This window comes from Poecile atricapillus, chromosome 19 (assembly GCF_030490865.1).
Source record: "Poecile atricapillus isolate bPoeAtr1 chromosome 19, bPoeAtr1.hap1, whole genome shotgun sequence".
In the NCBI taxonomy this organism is placed as follows: domain Eukaryota; kingdom Metazoa; phylum Chordata; class Aves; order Passeriformes; family Paridae; genus Poecile; species Poecile atricapillus.
Window position 1 is genome coordinate 5,086,759 of NC_081267.1, and position 25,090 is coordinate 5,111,848.

Consider the following 25,090-nt stretch of genomic DNA (forward strand, 5'->3'; position numbering starts at 1 on the left):
CCCCTGTTTCCATCTCCCCACTGCAGGATGCTGGAACCCCCAATGTCTTCACAAGGGGTAGTTTCTGCTCAGCTTCGCAGTCCTTAATTCTTAAATATCGCCCCTCCCCCCAAAAATCCAACCCAGGGACCCCCCAGGATATCTGGGCTGCGCTCCCCCTCTCGGGGCACCTGTGAGATGGGGGGTGATGATCCCACAGGTGGGGGACTGTGAATTCAGGGAGTTCTGGACCTCTTGGTTCCTTCTCCTTTCCCTGATTCTCCTTTGTTTCTCCTCTTCCTGTTGAAGTGCATTTAAAAAATTATGATCTGTCCCAAGGGAAGAACTCACCCTTGGTGTTGTATAAGGTCAGTCCCTACCTAACCTCCCTTTTCTTTTCCCTATCCCATTGGCTGTAACCCCCCTGTATCCCCTGGCCACCCCCTCCCCCAAGTTTAAGAGAGCACCCGAGGAATCTCAGCCTCTTTCTTGCCCCGGGCGATCCACATACAATAAACCCAGGACCACGTCTCAGAAATCTGAGCCTTCTCTGTCTAAAATACCTTAGGTCCATGTTGGATATATTTTGAGACCCCTTCCCGCCCGTGTTCTGAGAAGTGCGGACACATCCCCATGGGGAACAAGACTGAAGGGGTTTGTGGAGTATTTACAACATCTTCCTTCCTCTCCTCCCCTTCCATCCCTCCTCCTTCTCCTCCGTAACGCCAGCGCCTTCTCCTACTTCCATCCCTTCTCTCTCTCCTTCTTCATCCCTCCTCTTCCATCCCTCCTCCTCCTCCCCCAGGAGCAGTGACACCCTCGGTGCCCCGTTCCCAAACCCCTCACAGCCCACGGCAGGAGCGGGGATGGAGCCGGGACAGGTCGGGATGGGCAGCGTGGGGCTCTCCGCTGCTCCCACCCGCTGGGGACAGGGGGAACCCGGCCCGGGGAAAAGGAGAGGGAAACTGGGAAAATTGGGGGCTGCAGATCCAACCTGGGGCTGGCTGGGGACCCTGGCTGGGGACTGCCAGCCCTTGGGGCTCCTCTGGGGAGATGCGGGAGGGGGGAACACAGAGAGGGCTGGGGGATCCCAGGAGTGGCAGCACTGGCAGGGACTGGTTTGTACTGGGATCATCCTGGCAGTGGCTGAGATTGCACTGGCTGTGTACTGACATCATACTGGGATCATACTGGGAGCAGCTGGGCCCATGCCAGGAGAGATTGCGATCACACTGAGGGAAACTGGGATCATACTGAGATCATACTGGGATGATACTGGCAGTGAGTAGGATCCTCCAGGGGGCAATTGAGAACAGGTTGGGGGCAAATGTGATATACTGGGAGTGAATGGGATCATGCTGACACTGACTGGGAGTGGCTGAGAGCAAATGGGATCATGCTGGAAGGAATTGGGAAGGACCGGGAATATGCCCTGTGCTCCCCAGAACCCCGGGATCACCCCCCATATGTCCCATAAGTGTTCCCCAGACCCTCCAGGATCCCCGAGTGCCCCCTCAGCGCCCGTTCGGGACCCCCCAAAGCGTCCCTGGATCCCTGAATGCTCCCGACCCCACAGATTCCCCTTCCAGCCACTCCTGGGAATTCATCTCCCATCATCCCACAACACAGTTCCGCGCCCAAACCTCCTGCCGTGCCCCGCGCCCTAAAGAGCCCGGTTACAGCTCCCCAGGTTCCCCCCAAGTGCTCCCGAGCCGTATACATTCGCCCCCAGCACCTGCAGCACGGCTCGGACGCAAAAGTTTTCTCCAAGCGCTTCCCCACACCGCCGAACGCGCCTTCCGAGCCACTTCCGGAACTACAGCTCCCATCATGCTCCGCGGCGCCCATAGAGCGCTATTCCAGCCGGGACTGCATCTCCCGTCATGCCCCGCGCCTCACTGGAATCCATTGGAGCTGCGCCTCCAACTCCCGTGATGCTCCGCGGCTCCATTAAACCGTATTATACCGGCGCCTACAACTCCCATCAACCCCCACGGCCCATAGATTCCCTGTTACAGCCCCCCAAGTGCCCGCCCGGACCCCAAAGGGCCCCCAGATTCCCCTCCCTGACCCCCAAGTTCCCCCCTGGACCCCCAAGTGCTCCCCCAGACCCAGAATTGTCCCACAGAATCCCTAAGTGCCCCTCCAAGTGCCCACCCGGCTCCCCCAAGTGTCCTCCAGACCCCCAAATTCTCTCTAAATTCCCTCCCCAGACCCAAAACTGCCCCAAATGTTCCCCAGAAAAGTCCCCATGGACCCCAAAGTTGCTCCTTTTACCCTGTCTGAGAAAAATTTAAAAATTATGACCAAAGGACTAAAAATAATAATTAGCATAAAGAGGGAGAAATAGTGGTCAATTAATTAATGAAGGGAATTGTGATACTTTGAACCAAGGATCGATAATATTTTTAGTCGCTAAAAATTTATCAATTCTGTTATAGAGATATAAAAATTAGGTTATAAAAATACAGAATTATTATAAAAAGTAAAATTTTATTTTTATTAATTGATTAGATTTTAATGATAAAGAAAAATTGATAAATGTTCTCAATATTTTGGGATGTCAGTCCCAGGTGGGCGATGTCAGACATGCTGAGGCTTGGGGTGAGGAGCAGGTTGTCCAAACAGGGGCAGCCCACAAGGGGCTCATTCTTCTCTGTGACCAGACCTCCCAAGGAGATTTTCAGCATCAAGATCACTTGGGGAATGCTTCTGTCACCTCTTCTCTCAACTAAAAAATAAAAAAAAATATCTCCTTGATTGTAAAAAAAAAAAAAAAAAGTGGTGGATTTTCAAATCTTCCTCCTTAACAGAACTTTAAACTGACTCCAAGCAGCTGCACAAGCCTTGGACTTGAAGACAGTGGAAGGAAGAGAAAGAGCCCCCGAGGCTTTCTGTATTTTAATGAACCCCAGGCTGGATTTGGGGCTGAGTCCAGGACCCTCAGGCACTGAGAGAAGGTTGAAGGAGCTGCTCAAGGAGTCAGAAGCAAAACTCCAAGTCCCTTGGAGCATCCCTGGGCCCCACTGACTGCCAGCTCCTGGCACACTCAGCCATGGCATGGTCCAGTCTCACGCTGGGACACCTCCTGCACCAAAATTCTACCCTGGCAGGGACTTTTCTTTCTCCTCCCCTCCAGGCTGAACCTGCCAAGCTGCACTTTGGGGATGTTTCCTTCTCTTCCCACTGCCCAGGAAAGCTGTGTCTCCTGCTGTTCACAAACAGAGAAGGGCTGCTGGGGGATGTGGGGGTTGGAGGCTGCCTGGGGTACAGTGGCCATGAAATCATCGAGTTTTGAAATATTCTGTGAAAGAAGGAGGGGCATCAACAAAACTCCTACACTGGACTTAGGAAGAACAGTCTTCAGCCGATTAAGGATGCAGATTTGGGGAGCACCAAAATCAGGTACTGATTTTTTTAAGGAAAACAGCCTTTTAAATCAAAGTATTCCAGGAAGGATGGACACACTTCAAGAAAAAAGTCTTGAAGGAGCAGGAACAGCCTGTCCCTCTGTGACAAAAAATGAGCTGGTAAGGAAAATGACTGACCTGGGTGGGCAGGGAGCTTATGGAGGAACTCAGGGAAAAGATGAGGGTGCATCACCTTTGGACATAGGGACAGGCAACTCAGGAAATGTTTAAGGATGTCATTAGGTCATGCAGAAAGAAAAGTAGAGAGGTGAAAGCTCAATTAGAGCTTAACCTGGCTGCTTCTGTGAAGGATAATAAATATGTTTTTATAAATACATTAATGGTAAAAGGAAGGCTATGGACAACCTCCATTCCTTATTGGAGAGGATATGGTTACCAAAGACGAGGAAAAGGCTGAGGTACTCAACACTTTCTTTGCCTCAGCTTTCAACATCAAGACAGGTTTTCCTCAGGACAAGTGTTCTCCTGAGCTGGTAGATGGGGACAGGGAGCAGAAGAGCCCCCTGTAATCCAGGAGGAAGCAGTCAGAGACCTGCTGAGCCACTCAGATGCTCACAGGTGGATGGGATGGGATGGGATCCATGCTAGGGGGATGAGGGAGCTGGTGGATGAGCTCCCCAAGCTGCTCTCCATCATTTCTCCTCATCAGTCCTGGCTCACTGGGGAGGTCCCAGAGGACTGGAGGTGCCAGTGTGAGCCCATCCCCAAGAAGGGCTGGCAGAAGGCTCTGGGGAACTGCAGGCCTGTCAGCCTGAGCTCGGTGCCTGGTGAGGTTTTGGAACAGATCCCCTTGAGTGCCATCCCACGGCACCTCCAGGATGGCCCAGGGCTCAGACCCAGCCAGCGTGGCTTTAGGAGGGGCAGGTCCTGCCTGACCAACCTGATCTCCTTTTATAACCAGCTGAGCCGCCTGGTGGGTGCGGGAAAGGCTCTGGATGTGTCGAGCTGGACTTCAGCAAGGCCTTGGACACGGAGAGCCACAGCATTCCCTGGAAAAGCTGCAGCCCACGGCTTGGACAGGAGCACTCTTTGCTGGCTGCAGAACTGGCTGGAGGCCGGGCCCAGAGAGTGGTGGGGATGGTGCTGCATCCAGCTGGTGTCCAGTCCCTGGTGGTGTCCCCAGGGATCTGTGCTGGGCCCAGTCCTGGTTAATATCTTCACTGAGGGTCTGGCTGAGGGGGTCAAGTCCAGCACTCACAAATTGCAGATGACACCAAGCTGGCTGCGAGTGGGGATCTGCTGGAGGGCAGGACAAGGAGACACAGCCTTAAGCTGCACCAGGGCAGGTTTAGGCTGGACAATAGGAAGGAGTTCTTCCCAGAAAGGCTGATTGGGAATTGGAATGGGCTGGCCAGGGGGGAGGTGGCAGAGTCACTGTCCCTCTCCAGTGGAGTGGGGGAGTAACATCAATCTGTGCTTAATAACTGATTTTACTTTAAAACAATTGCTTCAGAATTTCTTCCTGTTACACCCTGAGTGTCTGTACTGGTTTTATATTAGTTGATATTTGGTGAGGAGGGAAGAAGCCACCCATGCAAATGATACTTCTAGGAGGGCACTGCTAAGAGCTTCCTCTGTGCTTAGCAAAACCAATAGCTGGCTGGCTCTGAGAACTGACAACCTATGAAACCATTTAGAAGCTGGATCCTCCTGTGTGAAATCCCCATTTTAAAGACAGGCAAGGCCAGGAAAGCTCTCTGTTGTTTCCAGCTGTGAAGAGTTAACTGGGTGCTGGTCAGGCCGGCCCTGCTCCAGCCTGGCCTGCACCGAGCCGGGCTCCGCCAGGCCCCGGGAGCGGCTCTGGGCTGGGCCAGGCCCCTTCACCACGGCCCGCGCGGCCCCAGCGGCTGCCGGGCACAGGGAGGGGAAGCCATCGGCCCGCAGCTGGAATTGAAGGGAGCAGGGGCCTGGGACCAGCCATGGGGGCAGAACAGCCACGACTGTTCTGGCTGGACCCCTGAGATCTTGGCACAGCCCCAGCGCTGCCTGAAATCCATCACCGTGACTGCTTCGGCCACTGCCCGGCAGAAACCATCATGAGCATCTGCGGGTCTGGGTGAGATATTAACTCTTTCAGTGCACAGATGAGACGTGCAGACCTCGATCCTCCCCTTGGGTGAGAGGAAAGGACAGAGTGGGAGACTAATGCCACAAGTATGGTAGGCTACACTTGTCTTCATATGTCATTGAATTAGAGAAAAACTCTCTCCAGGGCAAATTATGCAAAACTCTGCCTCACAATCCATCAGGCTTAATTACAATGAGTGGTAGATCTTAATTACGATCCAGTTAGAGCACATCAACATTGTGTGAATGTCAAGAAGAATTTGCTTGTCAACAGATGAATATGTCCCACTCAAGAATGAACAAAATCTGCCTGTACTTGGAAGAAAGTAGACATGGAGCAATGCAGTATTTGGGTTTTCTTCAGTGATAAATGGGGCAAGAAGCTGTAACAACTCACCTGTTTTACAGAACACAAGTACTGATACAGCCAATAGTGCACCCACACTGAAGGGATCTTCAGAACATTCCTTTATTTCTTAACAAGGAATGGGCAGCAAAATGCTGGCATTTATCTGAACTGGAAGCCCTGTTCCTCTCCTGTTTCTCCTTGAGCACACTGTTCTCTGCAGACTTCACTGTGCAGCCCATCAATCCTCTCTTGGCCAACAGCTAAATGGCACAACTACCAAAACACAGGTGCCAGCATCATCACCCCAGCATTATTCCAGCACTGCTCTGCTGGTGCACAGCAGCACAGAATGGCTTGGCTTGGAAGGGACATTTAAAGGCCATCTAGTGCAGTGCCCTGCAGAGAGCAGGGACACCTTTAGATCAGGTTGCTCAGAGCATGAGCTTGAATGTCAGCAGGGATGGATGCCCACCTCTCTGGGCAACCTGTGCCAGGGTTTCAAAACCCACAGTATAAAAAACATCTTTCTTATGTCTAGTCTGAATCTACCATCTTTTAGATTGATATTCCCCCTCAGTCTTGTCACAACAGGCCTTACTAAAAATTCTGTCCTGTCTTTTTTTCAAGCCCCCTTAAAGTACTGAAAGGGAGCAATCAGGTCTCCGTGGAGCCTTCTCTCTTCCAGGCTGAACACCCCCAGCTGTCCCAGCCTGTCTCCAAAGCAGAGGGGCTCCAGCCCTCAGAGCATTTTGTCCCTCCTCTGGACCAGCTCCAACAGGACCATGTCCTTCCTGTGCTGGGCACCCAGAGGTGGATGCAGTACTCCAGGTGGGCTTGCAGCAGAGCAGAGGGGTGGTGGAATCACCTCCTTCAAGCTGCTGGACACCCTCCTTTGGAGGCACATGGCTGGCTCATGTCCAGCCTCTCTCCTTGCAGCAGCCACAAGTCCTTCTTGGCAAGGCTGCTCTCCATCCCTTCATCCCCCAGCCTGTGAGATCAGCTGGGCTGGGACCCTGTCATAGCCCTTGGACAGAGCTGCTGGGCAGGAGGAGCTCCCTAGTGAAGAAGGCAGATCTCACTCCCCACACAATTCCACCCTGGCCATGAGGTCACAGCAGCCTGTGGGGTGACAGCAGGCTGAGGTGACAGCAGGCTCTGAGGTCACAGAGGTCCCAGAGCCCCATGGTTGCACAGCACCACAAGGACCGAGCAGTCAGTCCTTGACCACGACTGTTGTGGCAGCAGCAGTGGCGGCAGCAGCGGTGCTGACATTGGGACAGCGGTGTCAGGACAGTGGTGGCAGCAAGAGCTGCAGGACTGGCAGTGGGCAAGGCACCATGGCCTTTGCTCTGCGCCTCCTCCTCCTGCTCCTCCTGGCAGTGGCCCTGCCTGACAGGGCTGCCCAGGCTGCTCCATGGCGAGCAGGGCGAGCAGGTGAGCCGGCAGCCTGGCTTCCCTTTCCTGTGACAGCACTTCCTTCTCCCTGGGAAGCATTGGGGATGGTTTTCCCCAGGGCTTTAGGGAGGGTTTCCTCTGTGGGAGGGAGAGAGGCCCCAGGGGCCCTGGGCTGGTCCTGCTGCCCCTCCAGAGATGTTGCACAGGGCCTGCAAAGAGGGTGGAGAGTGACCAGAGCCAGCCCAGAGCTCCCCAGGCCCCTCTGCAGTTTTGGCCATGTCCATTGACATCTGGCTCCCACAGCCTTACCCAAACCCCTTGCAGTTCCCAGTTTCCTAAAACAGAAGGGGATCCCAGCTCACCCTGGTAATGGTCCTGATCTGTGCTCCCTTCTAGATTGGGATCGTAACTTGCATTATCTGGATGCCCTCTTGGATAAAGGCTTGAAACGCTTGGAGAATGCTGGAGGCAAGTTCTCAATGTGCCTTTCCTGAGAGAATAATCGGTGTCAGTGTGGCAAGAGCTTCCTCGTGTGCCATATCTCTTAACATAATCTCAGGCTTGACGGATTCTGGAAACCTTGCCCTGCTCTCTTCTGGAGCCCTGAGTGAGTGCATAATATTGCTGTCAGTGGGACGAAGGAGCATTTAGCTGTCAATCTTCTTCCCATGTGCAATGCCAGTGTCACCTTCCGTGTGCTCTGTTCAGCCATGGAGAAGAGCAGAGAGGGAGGGGCCGGGCCCAGGGCTGTGCCCTGGGACTGTGCCTTGCACGGCTCCTTTGCCAGCCCCAGGGAGCCTGAGCTGCTGCTGCCAAGCCCTGGCCCTGCCTGGGGCTCAGTTCAGAGCTGATGGCAGTTCCAGGGTGTCCTTTCTCCCCTGACTGCCATTCAAGAAGCTTCTTCTATCCTGGTGTGGGGCAACTGCTGGCACGTGGTCTCCCTGCCCCTGCTCCTGGGTGGAAGGCAGAGATGAGGGAGTGCCTTGGAGGGCAGCAATCAGCCAGGTGCACTCACTGTCACTCCGGCATGAAAGAGAATCTTGAGCACTGTCCAGGACCTGTTCTGTCCTGCCTTTCCTTGCAGCTGAACCTATTGATGAAGGCGATCCAGCTTCCCAAACCATGTCCAGGACTCAGCCCTTGGGAGATGGTGAGGGTAGGTCAAGGCCTTTCCCCCTGGGAAAGCTGCCAGCTCAGAACCCAAAAGCTTGTCCAGCTGGCAGCGATGAGAGAAGCTTCTGTGGCTGTTGAGTTACAGGTGTGTCTGCAGGGAGGACTCTCCCAGCTCCTGGGTTGGTTACTGCACACAAGCTCAGCTCCCATCACAGGGGTGAGTGGTGTGTCCCTGCTGACCCCACAGGCTGAGGACTGGTTTTCTGGGGTCCATTCCTGTGAAATGGATCTACTTGCTCTCATGGTCCTCTGAGGAGGAGGAAAAAAGCTACAGGAGTTATGAAACCCCATGAGCCATCCAAACTCATTAGGAAAATGCTGAAGGAAATGCTGCAGGGAGCGCAAAGTGGGTCCATGTCCCTCAGCCTTCTTCTGAGACTCAGCAGCTGGAGACTTTCTCTGCACATCTGCACATGCAGTGCCCAACACAGCAGGAAGGGATCCATGTCAGCCTCACTGCCCCACTGCTGCTTTCACACAGTGCAGGGCTGCTTCCCAGCTTGGCCTGGCTGCAGCTTCTCCCCAGCCTCTGCAGGAAGGCATTTGGCATCAGCTGACAGGGAGCCCAAACTGCACCATTGGCCATACCCACCCTGAGATCTTCTGCACTTTCCCAGTCTCAGGGTGGACCAGAAATGGTGTTTGTTTGGAGAAAGGAGGGCCCTGGCCAATCCCAAAAGTTTATATGATTTCCTTTGATAAGCATTGCCTCCTGAAGATGCCACCTCCCCAATGGGGAAAATTCCATCTGATTCAGGTGTACAATTTATTTTTTTTCAGAGAAGGACCAAATGGCTGTGCTGAAGGCAGCGTTTCCCGGAGGAAGCAGTGGCTCATGGGCAGCCTCTGCTGCAGGAAGGGAGGCCATGCCAGGCACAGTCACAGTCCCAGGAGGTAATTGCTGTGCCTCTGGGCCTGAGCCCTGCTGAGGCTTGAGCTGCCATCTCTGCTGCTTGGCAGTGCAGGCACAGCCCGGACAAGACCAGCACAGCCCAGTGGAATTATCCCCAGCAGGCTCAGGGCACTCGGCTACTGAGCAGTCCTGCTGGGGTCCCTCCATGGGAGACAGGTCCCAAATCCTGGCAGCAGCTGCAAAAGAGCACCCATGCTGGAGAATAGGCAGAGTGGGAGGGCAAGGCTCCACTGTATCCTGAAAGAGCCTGGCTCTGTCCCTATGGGATGGGAGAGCTGTCCCAGCAGAACGTGGGCAGGAGGGAGGGAGGGCCTGAGGGACAGTTGTGGCACTGCCTGCTGTAGCTCTTCCCCATTGCTTTTACAATTCTTTCAGCTGTGGCAGAGAGAGGGCCCCAGTGAGGCCTGGGCTGCTCCAGCCACCTCTCCCAGGGATGCTGCACAGGGCCTGCAAAGAGGGTGGAGAGTGACCAGGAGCCAGCCCAGAGCCCCCAGGCCCCTCTGCAGCTGTGGCCATGTCCACTGACATCTGGCACCCACAGCCTTAGCGCGACTCCCTTGCACTGCCCCGTTCCCTAAGGTAGAAGGGGATCTCAGCACACCATGGAAACAGTTCTGATCTGTGCTCCCTTCTAGATTTGGAACACAATCTCAATTATTTGGAAGTGCTACTGAATGATACTTTGAATATCTTGGAGAATGCTGGAGGCAAGTTCTTCTATTCCCTTTACTGACAGAACACACAATGACAAGGTGGCAAGAGCTCACTCATGTGCCATATCTCTTAACATAATCTCAGGCTTGATGGGGTCTGGAAACCTTGCCCTGCTCCCTTCTGGAGCCCTCAGGGATCCCACAGGTCACTGCCAGTGGGAGGAAAAAGCATTTAGCTGTCAGTCTTCTTCCTGTGTGCAATGCCAGTGTCTCCTTCCATGTGCGCTGTGCAGCCACAGAGAAGAGCAGAGAGGGAAGGGGCCAGGCCCTGGGCTGCGCCCCGGGGCTGTGCCTTGTGTGGCTCCTTTGCCAGCCCCAAGGAGCCTGAGGATCTCCTACAGATCCACGGGAGCTCTTCTGCCCTGCCTTTCCTTGCAGCCAAGCCTCTTGCTGAAGGTGATGCAGCTTCCCAACCCACATCCAGGACTGAGGCTCTGGAAGATGGTGAGGGTAGGTCAAGGCCTTTCCCCCTGGGAGAGTTGCCAGCTCAGAGCCCAAAGCTTGGCCAGGGCGGCATCGCTGCAGGTGCCAGGACAGAGCTGTGCACGTGTGTGCCCTCGCTCTGCGTGATCCCCTCACCGCTCCTGCGGCTCAGTGCTGCCTGTGCAGATCAGCAGAGATGAGAGATGCTTCTGTGGCTGTTGAGTTACAGGTGTGTCTGCAGGAAGGACTTTCCCAGCTCCTGGGTTGGTTACTGCACACAAGCTCGACTCCCATCACAGGGGTGAGTGGTGTGTCCCTGCTGACCCCACAGGCTGAGCACTGCTTTTCTGGGATCCATTCCTGGGAAATGGAATTATTTTGCTCTAAGGTCCTCCAAGAGGAAATACCAAAGCTACAGGAGTTATGAAACCCCATGAGCCATCCAAACCCATGAGACAAATGCTGAAGAAAATTCTGCAGGGAGGACAAGGTGGGTCTTCTCCTGAGACTCAGCAGCTGGGGGCTTTCTGTGCACCTCTGGACATGCAGTGCCCAACACAGCAGGAAGGGATCCATGGCAGCCTCACTGCCCCGCTGTCGTTCTAATTGGGAACGGCGGAAAGAACGACACGGACTCTCAAGGGAGTCAGAACAGGAGAGAATCTCTAGTTTATTGTTACAGTCATGTTATATAGACTAGTTCGTGAAGAGTACAGAAAGGAAACTCTTATTGGTTAGTAAAATACTACATTACCATCATTGGTCAGTGGGGTTTACCACCCCCTGACCTTCTCCTGTAAGGAAAACACGGGAATCAGAAAAACAGCACCTGCAGGCTGTTTTGTGTCTTTGAGGATTGTTTTGAATCCTCCCATGAATTTCCCAGGCTAGCTTCTCAGGCAGGCCTGTCAGGCCATGGGCCTACAGCCTGCTCTAAAGCAAGCCTCCATACCCCGCTGCTGCTTTCATGCCCTGCAGGGCTGTTTCCCAGCCTGGCCTGGCTGCAGCTTCTCCCCAGCCTCTGCAGGAAGGCATTTGGCATCAGCTGACAGCGTTCCCAAACTGCACCATGGGCCATGCCCACAATGAGATCTTGTAGGATTCCCCGGTCTCTGGGTAGATCAGAAATGGCAGCTGTTTGGAGAAAGGAGGATTCTGGCCAATCCCAAAAGTTTATATGATATCCTGGTCCTTAACCAAGTCTTTGACAAGCATTGCCTCCTGAAGATGCCACCTCGCCCAGTGGGGAATGCTGCCATCTGATCCAGCTGTCCCTTTCTGCAGAAGTGGATGGAGAGGCTGTGCTGAAGGCGGCGTTTCCTGGAGGAAGCAGTGGCTCATGGGCAGCCTCTGCTGCAGGAAGGGAGGCCATGCCAGGCACAGTCCCAGGAGGTAATTGCTGTGCCTCTGGGCCTGAGCCCTGCTGAGGCTTGAGCTGCCATCTCTGCTGCTGGGGAGTGCCCACCCTTCAGGGATGTTGCACAGGACATGGAAAGAGTGTTGAGAGTGACCAGGAGCCAGCCCAGAGCTCCCTAGGCCCCTCTACATCTTTCTCCATGTCCACTGACATCTGGCTCCCATGGCCTTACCCAACCCCCATGCAGTGCCCAGTTCCCTAAGGCAGAAGGCGATCCCAGCACACCCTGAAAAAGGTTCTCATCTGTGCTCCCTTCCAGATGAGTTTCCTGGGATGGCTTCTCCATTAAATTGGCTGCATAAAGTTTTGAAGCCCTTGGAGCCTCCTGCAGGTATGTTCTCAGTGTCCCAACAAAAAATAATCATTGACAACCTGGTAGGAACCAGGTGACAGAAGCTTCTGTGGCTGTTGAGTTACAGGTGTGTCTGCAGGGAGGACTTCCCCAGCTCCTTTGCTGATTACTGCCCGCAAGCCCAGCTCCCATCGCAGGGGTGAGTGGTGTGTCCCTGCCGTACCCACAGTCTGAGCATTGCTTTTGTGGCATCCATTCCTGGGAAATGGAACTATTTTTTGTTAAGGTCCTCCAAGAGGGAAGAACAGAGCCACAGGACAGAAAGAATCACTTGGGTCACACCGCATCCTGAAAGAAATAGAGAAGGAACTGCCCAAAGAGCATGGTGGGTGCATTTCCATCAGCCTTTCCTGAGATGCAGCAGCCGGGGGCTTTCTCTGGACATGCCATGCCTGGCATCATGGAAAGGGATCTGTGGCAGCCTCGCTGCCCTGCTGCTGCTTTCAAGCCCTGCAGGGCTGTTTCCCAGCCTGGCCTGGATGCAGTTTCTCCCCAGCCTCTGCAGGAAGGCATTTGGCATCAGCAGGCAGGCTGCCCAAACTGCACCATGGGCCATGCACACCTTGAGATCCTCTGCAACTTCCTGGTCTCTGAGCAGATCAGGAGAGGTGGTGGTTTGGACAAGAGAGAGCCTGGGCCCTTTCCTGATCCTCTTCCATGTCTGACAAGCACTGCCTCCTGAAGAGGCCACTTCCCTGCTATGTAATGGCTCCATCTGATCCAGCTGTGCCTCTTCCTTTCTCAAGGGATGGACAGAGAGACTCTATGGAAGGCGGCATTTCCTGAAGGAAGGGAGGCAATTGCAGGCATGGGCCCAGGCACAGGAGGTAATTGCTGTGCTGGGCTCAGCCCTCAGTGGGGCTGTGTGCCAGCAGCTCTTCCCACAGGGCCTCTCCTTGCATGGCCCAACAGCAGCCAAAGCTGGAGGTGCCGCGGCTTCCAGGCCTCTGGAGCTCATTCCCAGCCCCTGGGAAATGGGACTCGTGCACCAATGTCCATCCCACTGCAGCTGCTCCCAGAGCTGACCCTAAGCATCCAGAGGCCCAAGACTCAGGAGCAGCCCCGAGCAGGAGCCCTGCCACGATCCCAGGGCCACAGCCAGCCCTGGCTCCCAACTGGGCAGGGGCTGCACTGGCCCCTGACAGGGCCTGGCTCTGTCCCCTTGGGCTGGGGGAGCTGTCACGGAGCAGGGAGGGTCAGGGGTGGCAGTGGCTGCTCAGGGATGGGTTTGGCCCATGTCCCTGGAAGGAGCCACTGCCCAAGGAGCTGCGCTGCCCCTGGGCTCTGCTCCCGGCTTTCTGGGCTTTGTTGGGTGGCACAGCCTGTGCCAAGGGACAGCAAGGTGCTGCAGGCCCCAGCTCTGGGGGAAACAGAGAACATCCTGAACATACCCACCATCCTGCCAGCTCAGCAGCGCAGTACAGCACAGGCTCTCACTGCCCAATTCTCCCACAGATGCAGCCGGCATCACAACACGTGTTCCCAATTCCCAGAAGGGCATCGGAAGAGCTTTCTGTCAGGGAACACGCTGTTGGCTAGAATTAATGGCAGGCCTGCTTTGTTTGGTGCATTTCTTCGTTTTATGTGGTGTTGGAATCTGGTATGGCTGGAAGACAAAACGGTGAGTATTTCATTCATCTTTCCTTCAAACAGCTTCTTTTGAAAGTCTCTTGTAGAATAGAAACATTCCCAGTGAGGCTGCTGTGGACTTGTGGGTTGTCCTTGGTTGCCCAAATAACTCTGCCGAGAGTTCTGCTGCTGCCCAGGCCTTTCATTGGCCTCTTAATTGCTGGGCCTTGTCCTGGGGAGCCCGCTGGGGCTGCAGCCAGTGCTGGCTGCCACTGAGGCTGCCTGGCCAAGAGCAGCCCGAGGAGCAGCGGGCAGAGGCAAAGCAAGGTGGGCAGGAGAAAGAGCAGGGATGAGATTGCCCTTGAAAAGCAGACACACTCTGGGGCCAGCTCCTGGCCAGGGACCCTGCCCAGAGCCATCCCCTGCTCTCCAGGGCCTTGAGGGGCAGCTGTCCAGCTGGGCCAAGCTGTGCCAGCAGCTCCAGCCGTGCTGGGGAGCCTTGGCAGCTCTGGGCCCTGCTGTGCAGGAGGGTCCCTGTGTGCCAGGGGCAGCTGGGGGCCTCAGCCACCTCCTCTCTCCACAGGAACACTTCTGCAGCTTCAGATGTCCGGCCAAACAGCTCAGTGTTGTGAAAAACGAGGTTCACATATTTGTCTTATATAATTTAAAGGTTTAATAAAAAGATAATTAGGATCTAAAAATAAAGTGAAGTATACAGATACAGCCAGGTGTCTCTGCATTCAGCCAAGAGAGCACACCTTACTAACAAAGGATTGTCCCTTAAAAACAGAATCCTATTACATATCCATAAATTCTCATGCATATTCATACATTCTTCTTAGGATCTTTGGTGTTCTTCTGTTTAGTTTTCTCTTGCCCCCTTCCCAATGGATCAATCTTCTTGGTGCCAATGAGATTTACATTCCCTGATAACAGAAATGCAATAAATTCCTCCCCCAGAGTTCTGGTCACTGCTGTCTTAATCTGGATAAGATAGTTTCTGAATGTAGGGGGCGTCTTCAGCTATCTTTTTCAGTCTTTGGGTTATACAAACTAAAGTAGTTTTTGTTTTAATACTATGCCAAAGCTTAATATATATGTATTATACCACTATTTCTAAGTTTCATCAATAACAGAAATAAAGGAAACTATATTAATGCAGCTAGATTTTCTAATCTTATACATATAACATTCCTTATAATATTTGCGAAAAGCTCCTTCACCCTGTCACCAACGAGGGCTTGAGAGCGCTTAAAAAATCCCCAGCAAGGGAGCAGCAAAAACCAGATTTAATATTAAACAGCAGCAGCACAAAGTTCCTTGGCAAGAGTCACTCTGCTCCTCACTGGACACCACTCACAGCCCCTCACGGCTGCCCTGCCCTGGGGACATGGTGGGGACCCCTCCTGCCAGGGCTGAGGCTCCTCATGGCCCCTCGCAGCCCCTCATGGCCCCACAGAAACTCGCATGGCCCCATAGAACCTCTCATGGACCCACAGAACCTCTCATGGACCCTCACATCCCCTCACAGCCCCTCACAGCACCAGGGGCTCCTCCCAAAGGAGAAGGGGTCGGGCCCTGCTCGTTCTCCTTTTATTTCGGTCCCTTCACAGCGCAGAGTAAAGAAAGGCTGAATGGAGCCTTTCCCCAGCGTTTCCCTCGGGGTTCATCGCGGGCTGAAGCTCTGTGCTGGCGCTGGCCCCAGCACCACCATCCCTGCAACCCCCAAGGCCTTTGCTGTCCCCCCGTGTCCATTCCCTGTCCCCGAGTCCCGCCCGGCTCTGGCAGCAGCAGCAGCCGCAGCGCAGCGGGCGCCGGCCCGGCCCGGCCGGGGCTCCCGGCCAGGAGCAGCAGCAGCGCCGGCCCTTCCCACCTGCTCCTGCCTCGGCTTCCCAGGGCTTTTTCCAGGGCAATTCTGGACTACAGCAACAATCCCCCACAAACAGCCCTGATTCCTCAGGGCCCGGCTCTGCTGCCCTCAGCCAGCCCTCAGAGGAAGAAAAGATCGGGTTCCAGCGCAGTTTTCAGCCCTGTTTTACTCACCCTGAGGTGACAGCAGGAGGCTGTTGGTGACTTTGCCTTGGCAATTGTAGATCCCGGCTGCTCTTGCCCCTCTTCTGCTTGCCACCTGAATTTTAGCAGTACTGCTGCAATTGCCTCTTTCAATCGGTGCTACCCACTGTGCTTTTGTCACAGGGAACTCAGGATTTTTGTTTCAGGCATCATGATCAGTAGAGATCAAAATGCTCCCAACTCCCTGAGCACTAAGTCAAGGAGAATTAAAGCCACACAGGCCACATTTGCAGTGCTCAAACACAGCCCTGTTGCTGCTGCTGCTGAAATAGAATCAACTGACAGAGGCCATCACAGAAATTGCCTCTGCAGTGGCAAATAAAATGAAAAAATCAACCAGGAGAAAGAAAAACCAGAACTTCCCAACTCGCTTCATTGTTCCTTCTGAGCAGCAGAAGAAAAAGGCACAGGGCACCTTTCAGGCAGTTCCACAAGCTCAGGGTTCTCATTTCATGGGGAATCTGAGACGCAATTGGCCTTCTTAAAAGGATAAAAGCAAAGGTAATGAATTGGAAATTATTAGGAAAAAATGTACCTTCTTACATACAAAGTTCACCAAGTCATTCCCCGAATTTCTCCTTTTCACATTCTTTCCCTCATCCACTCAGAGGTCCAGCTTATCATGTTCTGGTGCTTATCATCAACTGATTGTGCTCTTGATTTCTACCACTGCAAGAGATGTAGAATCATCTAAACTGAACACAGAAACAAACTCCCTCTGTCAGCCCATCTTCACATTCCAGATCACTTTCAAGATGTCCATGGGGCTATTGGAATGATGAGCTCTCCACTGCTGGCTGCAGGCTCTGGAGATTCTTTCTCCACATTCAGCCAGGCTTGTATTCCCCAACAATTCCTGGTAGCCCATCATGTTTTCTTTGGCTAGAAGAGGAACAATGAAAACCTTACCAATGGCACAACTCCCCTGTCCACAAGGAAAAGAAAGAACAAGTTGTCAAGTTCTTCAAACATTTGTTCTGCTTTGCTGCAAGAGTTGTGCTGCACTCACAGTGTGGGAAGCCAAGAGAAGCTGCAGCTGGGGGCACATCTTGTGACAGGAGCTGCGCCTTGTTCTCCAGGACAGGTTTTTGGAAAGAACAGACAGGACTGGGGAGAAGATTCTGGGAAAACTGAAACAGCTTTTTTAAGAAATGAAAATAAATTGCAAAGGAACAACCAATATGTTTTTTTCTATTTTTCTCTATTGATTTTTATGTTTCCCTTTTCCATCTTGCACTTTCTCCATCCCATTCATTCCAAATGGATCTCACCTCTAAGATCTGAGACTTGGCAAGTTTTAGACACTGTAAAATACCATGAGCTACACCCAGTTTTACTCCCCCTGTTTTACTTGGAAAGCAATGCTGGAGACACAAGTGCAGTGCTTGGCTCAGGTACAAATTCTGCATTCAGGGAATGTGCTCAGACAGTGTCTGACCCTCAGCAGGGACAAGGCACAGCAGCAGCCAAGGGCATTGCTGTGCCCCTGTGCAGGAGTCAAGACTCTGGCTCTTGGCTCACCAGGGCAAAGTTCCCGTGTTTGGCCAGGCTCAGGGGCTGCCCGGGGAGCGCGGGGCTCGGGGCGGGGCCGAGCGGGCAACGGACAAACGGACACAGGGACAAACGGTCCCGGTGCTTCAGTTGCAGCGGCAGCGGCGGCAGCAGCAGCAGCAGCAGCAGCGGCAGCAGCAGTGGAAGCAGCAGCTTTAGAGACTTCTTCGATTCTCCTCCTCCTCTCCCTCTCCCTCTCTGGGTCTCCCTTCCCCTGCGTCCCCTCATCTCCGAGTCGAATTCTTCGACTCCCTTGAGTCCCTTGTCCCTTTCCCGTGGTCCCGCACCCTATCCCTGTCTCCCTTTCCCGGTGTCCCCCTCCTCTCCAAGTTTCCCTCTCCCCGTGCCCACCCGGGCCATGCCCCCGGTCCGCCCCCGGCCCCGGGCGGGGCTGCCCCGTCCCCGTCCCCGTCCCCGTCCCCGGCCCCGGCCCCGAGCATCCCTCCGCGGTCTCGCCTCCGCCCAGCTCTGGCTGTGCTGGCGCTGGCGCTGCTGGGCGGGCATCATTGCCTGGGGCTGGGGCGGCATCGCTGCCCTTTGGCTCCGCCTGGCCCGGCCCTGGCCCCGGCCCCGGCTCCGGCTCCTCCCAGGGCCCGCGGAGGACACAGGCGGCGCGGCCGCTGCCGCCGCCTCCGCTGCGGCTTCCCCGGCCCGAGCTCCGCCGCTCAGCAGCGCGGCCGCCGGCCCCGAGCCGCCGCTGTCGCGTTCCAAAGAGCGAACGCCTGCGGATGCCCGGCCCGGGGAGGTCGGGGAGCGCTCGGGGGCCGTTCCTGGCCCCGGGCCGAGCACTGACGGCCGCGTCTCTTCCCCAGGGAAGGCGCAGGAGGCCCTGCAGCAGCGGTACCGAGTGGGTTCACTGCTGGGACGCGGCGGCTTTGGCAGAGTTTTCGCAGCCACTCGGCTCTCGGACGGACTCCCGGTGAGCGGTGGGGCCAGCGGCGGGCGGAGGAGGAGGAGCGGGCGGAGGGGGCGGAGGAGGAGAAGGGGGCGGAGGAGTAGGATGGGGCTGGACACGGCAGGCATTGAGCTGAATCCGCTGTTCCCTTTGGCTTACAGGTGGCCATCAAAAAGGTGCCACGGAACCGCGTCCGGCACTGGGGCGAGCTGGTGAGTGAGCGGGGCCAGCGGCAGAAGCCGGGGCGTGCCGGGCGGGGATGAGCCGGGACCCGGCAGGGTGGGAGCTGCCAGGACACCTGGAGGGAGAGCGGGCATGGGGCCAGCGGAGGGCACAGAGCATCCCGAGCTGGCTGAGGGCTTCCCGAGCCCTGGCACGGCCTCAGCCCCACTGACGGCACCGTGCTCCTCCCGCAGTCCGACGGCACCAGCGCACCACTGGAGATAGTGCTGCTGGACAAGGTGTCCACAGGCTTCCCTGGTGTGGTGCAGCTGCTGGAGTGGCTTGAGCTCCCCAGCTACATTGTTATGGTGCTGGAGCGCCCAGAGCGGTGTCAGGACCTGCGGCACTTCATTCGGGCACGGAAGTTCCTGTCCGAGGAAGAGGCGCGGGAGCTGTTCCGGCAGGTCCTGGCAGCCGTGCAGCACTGCACCAGCTGCGGGGTCCTGCACCGAGATATAAAACCCGACAACATCTTGGTTGACCTGGACACCGGTGAGGCAAAGTTAATAGACTTCGGCTGTGGCACCTACCTTCAGGAGACAGCCTACACACAATTTGCAGGTGAGCCCACACAGGGGTAGGCTCCTGGTCCCGACATCTCCTGGCCCAACCAGGGTGTGGCAGCAGGGATTCTCCCAGGACTGGGGCTGGGGCAGCCAGCCTGACAAAACCCCCATGGTTGAGGTAGCAGAGAGGGGGAGCCAGAACCTCTGCACCAGCTGGTTTGGTGTGCAAATGAGAATGGGCTTGGACTCCTCTGCTCACCTGGTTTGCCTTGGTTCATAATATTTTTTGGGCAATGCCAGCAGGCAGGATGTGGGTATGGTTTTTCCCCAGCACTGAGTAGGTATTTCCCTTTGTGTGTCATGGTCAGGCCTTGCCAGGGTTTCTGCTGCCCTCTTCCAGCACCAGTGACTTCGTTTCCAGCCACGGATTTGTACCCAAGTCCCAGGTGCTGGCGAGAGAGCAGCAGGTCACCCCATGGGCCACTGGGGAAGCCCCCACATGCCCAGGGATGCTGGGGTCAGGCTCTGGGAGCAGCAGCATCCCCCTGATGAGCTCCATCCATATTCCATAGGAACACCATCATACAGCCCCCCGGAATGGAACGACTTTGGGTGGTACCATGGCGAGGCAGCGACCGTCTGGACCCTGGGCATCCTGCTGCACGAGATGGTCTGCGGGGAGCACCCTTTCAGGAGGGGCAGGAACATCAGATGGGGCCAGCTCCCGCTGCCACAACGGCTCTCCCAAGGTGAATCCTCATCTCTGGGCACAGGGGGAACACCAGTGTTGGGAGACAGCAGCGGGCTCGTGAGCATCCCGCTCTGGCAGCTGCTGAGGAGGTGGCACATGTCCTGCTCTGCTGCTCTCCTCCAAAACAAAAAAATTAATGGGAAAGTTTAGGCCCAGCTCTGAGCACATCCAGCGTGGCCTGGGCACGGGAATAGTGGGACAAAGCAGACAGGAGCCTTCTCCAACTGACCAGTGGTTTGTGGTTTCTCTCCCCAGATTGCCAGCTTCTGATCAGGTGGTGTTTATCCCTGAACTCCTTGGACAGGCCCTCATTAGAAGACCTGTCCTGTGATCCCTGGATGCAGGATATTCATCAGCCCTAGAAGAAGGGAGAGAGCCACAGGCACAGTGATGCAGGGACCTGGTAAGTTACAGCTCCCCATATGCCCTGGCAATCAGCAGCAAAGAAACCCAGACTTTTTTGTCCTGCCTGTGTCACTGCACTGGGCTCATCAAATGGGAACACACAGCCCTTGTGCTGGAGCTGAGCTGCTCTGCCCAGCACTGGTGGGCACCATCTGAGCTGGTTTTGCTTGTCCTGGTTCACTGACAGCCGGGCCCTGGGCAGAACCCTGACAGCCTGGTGTCACCCCAGGGAAGAAGGAGCCCCTGGAGAAGCTGGACCAGGTGGGGCTGCTGCTGCTGCTGGAGACATGGAGGAAAACAGCAAGGATGACATCCTCTTCCTCCACCTGGCCAGCGGCAGCTGGCGATGATGGACTTTGATTCTGGCACCTTCTTCAAAGCCAGGCCCCACAGTGAATTTTCAGGTCAGTCCAGACCCAGGGGGATGCTCCCAGATTTGAGCATTGGCCGGGAACCAAAGGTTTCCCCTTTGCTGGGACAGATGCAACTGATTCCTCAGTGGCTGCCCAGCTGGTTTTTGGCAGGGCTGGGGACATGGGCTGGGCTGGTTACGAAATGGGAGTGGGATCCTGGCCCTGCCAACAGCCCCCACCACCCACCGTGCCCCGGGCTGGGGCTGGGGCAGCCAGCCCGACACAAACAAACCCCCATGGCAGAAGCACAGGTGGGACTCCAGAACCTGAGCACGGCTGCTTTGCTGTGCAGGCAAGGAAGGGCTTGGGCTGCTCCACTCCCCTGCTTTGCTTTGGGATCACCGTGATTCTGGGGGACAGTGCAGGGGGAAAGGGAGAAAGCATGGGCTTCCCTCACCCATGGGTGGGTTTTTCCCCAGAATGTAGGGGTTGGGCCTTGCTCAACCTCCTGACAGAGATAAGATTTTTTACCATTTTTCTTGTTTCCCCTTTTTGTCTGTAATCTATTTTCATTAATTTGTTGTTTGTTTTTCTAAAGGAAGCGTTCTAGGTGGGGTCCAGTCTGGATCGGGAAGTGCTTGGGACCAGCTGTGGCGTGGATGGGCCGTGCCCTTGGAGAAGACTGAGGACATCGTTTGGGACCAGCTTTTCTTCTGGCAGCGGATGGTGTGAGGTGGGTCCTCATCTCCTTGGCATGGGTGGGACAAGAGCTTTTGGGAGATGGCAGCGGGCACAGGAGCATCCCGCTCTGGGCAGCTGCTGAGGGGCTGGATCTGCCGTGGCTGGCTGCAGGCTGGGCACATGTCCTGCCCTCCTGCTCTGCTCCCAAAGGCAGCAGTGATGGGCAGCTTTGGGCCCAGCTCTGAGCACGGCCAGCATGGCCTGGGCACCGCGGCTGGCTGGGACAAGGGGACAGGAGCCTTCAGCTGACGGGCGGTTTCTGCTTTCTCTCCTTGCAGCCGGGCTCTGCGGATGCTGAGGCTGCTCTGGGCTCTGCCAGGGCTCTGCTGGGCTCAGCACCGCGCCGGGATCAGCCAAAGAAGAAACGGTGTGACCTGCAGCAGAGACTGGAGCATTTTGGCAATGCAGCTCAAGTCTGCAGAGTGTCCACCTCCAAGGGAAAACATGACACCCCCCAAAAATTAAACTTGTTCCATAACTTCTGAAATGAAATCCATCTGGGATGACCCCACATGCCATTTTTCATCTTGCTCAAGCTGTAGCTCAGCCCTTTTCTGAACAGTTCTCTCCCCTACCTGCCTTTTACTTCACAACTGCTCCCTCCTTTCCCCCAGTGAGTTCCCAGCCCATCACAGTCTCCATCACATTGCAGCCTTCCTTGATGCCACTGTCCTTGAGGAAGTCCAAGCCCCAGTCTCAGGGACTCATTTTGTCAGTGGCTGAAGAGCAGGAATGTCTGTCTGTGCCAGGGGCTCTTGGATGTCACTGTATCCATGGACAGAAGGGTCTGTCTGTGCCAGGGGCTCTTGGATGTCTCTGTATCCATGGACAGAAGGGTCTGTCTGTGCCAGGGGCTCTTGGATGTCTCTGTATCCATGGACAGAAGGTCTGTCCTTGCAAAGGTTTCCATAATATCTTGGTACCCGTGAGTATGGAATGAACACAGAGAGTGGAAGTGTCAGTCACGTTGTTTGCACACTCCTTCCTTTCCATACAAGACACATCCATGCACACCCCCATGTATAGATATATTAAAAGGATAGGGATGGATAGATATTTCCCACAGAGCTCTAACTTAGGCATAACTCACCTTGTAAGCCATGGCCAGGGCATTTTTTTCCCAGCTCTGTGGGAGTAGGTGTCCAAGAGCTATAGGGAACAGCATTTAGAAGCAGTTTCAGGATTTCTAGGCAGGAAAGGGAGCTGACAACCATCCACGTAACTCACCATATTTGTCAGGATGGGCTGCTGGTACTTTAGGAATATGGCACAATGGAGACACAAGACTTGGGATAATCCCAGCTCTCTGTGGATCTGTGCAAAGGTGGAGCAGCAGAAACACCTTGTGTCTTCTTTGGGGACACAAGGTCCAAGGAGCTGGGGTGGCAGAGCGTGACCTGGGCTGGTGGCAGGTGAAGTCCCATCTCATGACATCCCAGAGTGGCACAGGACAAAGCTCCAAGCACCCACAGCCCCACTGAGGAAGTCCTTGGAGTGCTGCACATCCCATAGGAAAAGCTGCATTCACTCAGTCCATTGGGATTTATCACTTCCATTTGCAACACTTTAGGTCCAAGTTTCAAACTGCAAAATTTTTACACTCAAGACACAGTCATGAAGAACATGTATTTCAATTTCCTGTTCCTTTAACTGCAGTGTAAAATATCTTAATATTGGAAAATATCCATCAAATCTGTAAAGGAAGGCAGCTAATGGATCCTTTCCACTAGCACATGTACAAACTGAGTAACTAAAATCAAAGCTGAGTTCTCTTTTTCAAAAGATCAGTCACCTCTTTCTTACTCCAGAGTTATAGAAGATTTTTCACTACACATTTGGAGGTAATTTTTATCTTTCATATTTTTTCATGTTTTCTTTTTTGTTTTGTTTTTTTGTTTCTCTTTATTTGGGGTTTTTTTTACAGAAAGTATGCCCTAGAAAAGGCATGTCCTTTGCCCCTGGTTCCCGTGTGGAGCAGCTCCCTTCCCGCTGGCTGAGCTGCTCAGGCAGAGCCCGGCAGCTCCTGGCCCTGCAGGGCTGAGGCTTTTCCCCGTTGCTGGGCACAGACTGATGGAGCAGCACTGCTGAACACGGGCACACGCAGAGGGAGCAGAGCAGCTGCCTTTGCCCACCTGAAGCTCCAAGGCCAAACTCTGAGCAGGCACGGCTGGAAGAGACTCGCAGGCTCCCTGTTGGCTCTGCTGCCCCACTTGTGCCCGGCCCAGCTCTGCGTGAGGCAGAGGGAGAACAAGGGGCAGCTCCCTCCCAGCCCCAGCCCAGGGACCCCTCCAGCCCCAGGCCTTGGGGCACTGTCAGCACCCGCTGCTCCAGCCACCGCTTCTGCTGGCACTGACAGCAACAACCAAACTGGGGCTGGTCCCCAGGGAGCAGCAGCAGTGCCTGGATCTGATCCCTCAGCCTGGGGCAGCCCCCTGGGGGAACAGAGGGCACAGCAAGAGGGACAAAACCAGTCAGGGTCAGAGACTGGGAAAAGCCAGAGCTGGGAGCAGGAACAGCTGCTTCATTGCACTCTTGGAGAAAGCTCTTGGCTGGGTCAAAGCACTGAAAGGTGTGAAAGGCAGAGAGGAGGCCACACCAAACAATGCTCCTGTTTTCACACCCTCCTGTAATAAATGGAAATGATTTGTGCTAACTAAATTGTAACTATTTGGAAAGTTATTATTAGGAGCAATCAAGGGAATTGGTGTTACAAGGCAGATGTAGCCCCCCTAGAGATGTTACATGTTAAAATTAAGGTACAGGATGTAGTTTTGTGATAAGAAATGTCCTAAGACAAAATTGACCTTGAGATGGATGAAGTTGGAATGACTTTAGGTATAGGGCCTGAAAATTATAAAATATAAGACTAATGAGTGGAGCACAATGCTTACTTACATAACACAATGCTTAGGACACATGCACAGCCTGTAAGGTTATCCAGAGGACAACGAGGATGAGTGTAAGCCTTCATCCAAAAAACCACCAAAACAAGACAGAAGACCCCCTAGCAACAAGTGAAGCATGTGCCATGAAGAATAGTGATATTAAATCAATGAATTGGAAATAGGAGGAGACTTATGGGAAACATTAATGAATAGGTATAAGCATACAGTATATAATTTTAGTTTGAATTACTTTGTTTTGGTATGTGAGGCAGGGTAAGAAGCCCTCCCTGTACCCTGGTCAGTTTTGCTTATGCTTTAATCATAATTACAGGCAAATTATATTCACAAATATATATCTATGTATCTGAAGTTATTCACTAAATTGTACTCTTTTACTAAATTGTTTTCCTTTTATACCAAATTGCTATTCAGGCCACTAAATAGTATTCTTTTATTAAATTGTATCCTTCTATTCAATTCACTAAATTGTATCTTTTTTTTCCCTTGTTATTAAATTGCTGTTAACCTAATAGCTCTTGTTGTCTTATTTTAATTTCATTTATAATAGCACCAAGCAGAAAAGGGGCTGACTGAGAGCAAGCAAACTTAACTTTCTGCCAGGACACAAATTTAGAGGGCAAAAAATTAAAAAAACCCACAGCATCAGCCCAGCTTCCCAGTGAGAAGGGTTGGAACTCTCTGCCCTCAACACTTCCCCAGCAGCTTTACAAAGGGAACTGGGATCTGAGCTGTGCCCTCTGAACCAGCAGAGCCAGTCTCCCTTCAGGGTGAGAAGCCACGGCCTCAGTTACAGCCCCGGGTGCCTCCTGTGCCCCAGAGAATGGCCCGGCTCACCTGGCCCGGCCCAGCCCGGCCCGAGCAGCCCGGACTGGCCTCAAGGGATGGGCTCCACCTGCCCGCTGTGCC

The 25,090-nt window shown here is 54.3% G+C and overlaps 1 pseudogene; it reads right to left on the bottom strand.

The window, feature by feature from the left end:
• The window catches only part of LOC131586379 (uncharacterized), a 712,054-nt pseudogene that overhangs the window by 113,008 nt on the left and 573,956 nt on the right, over positions 1–25,090 (bottom strand).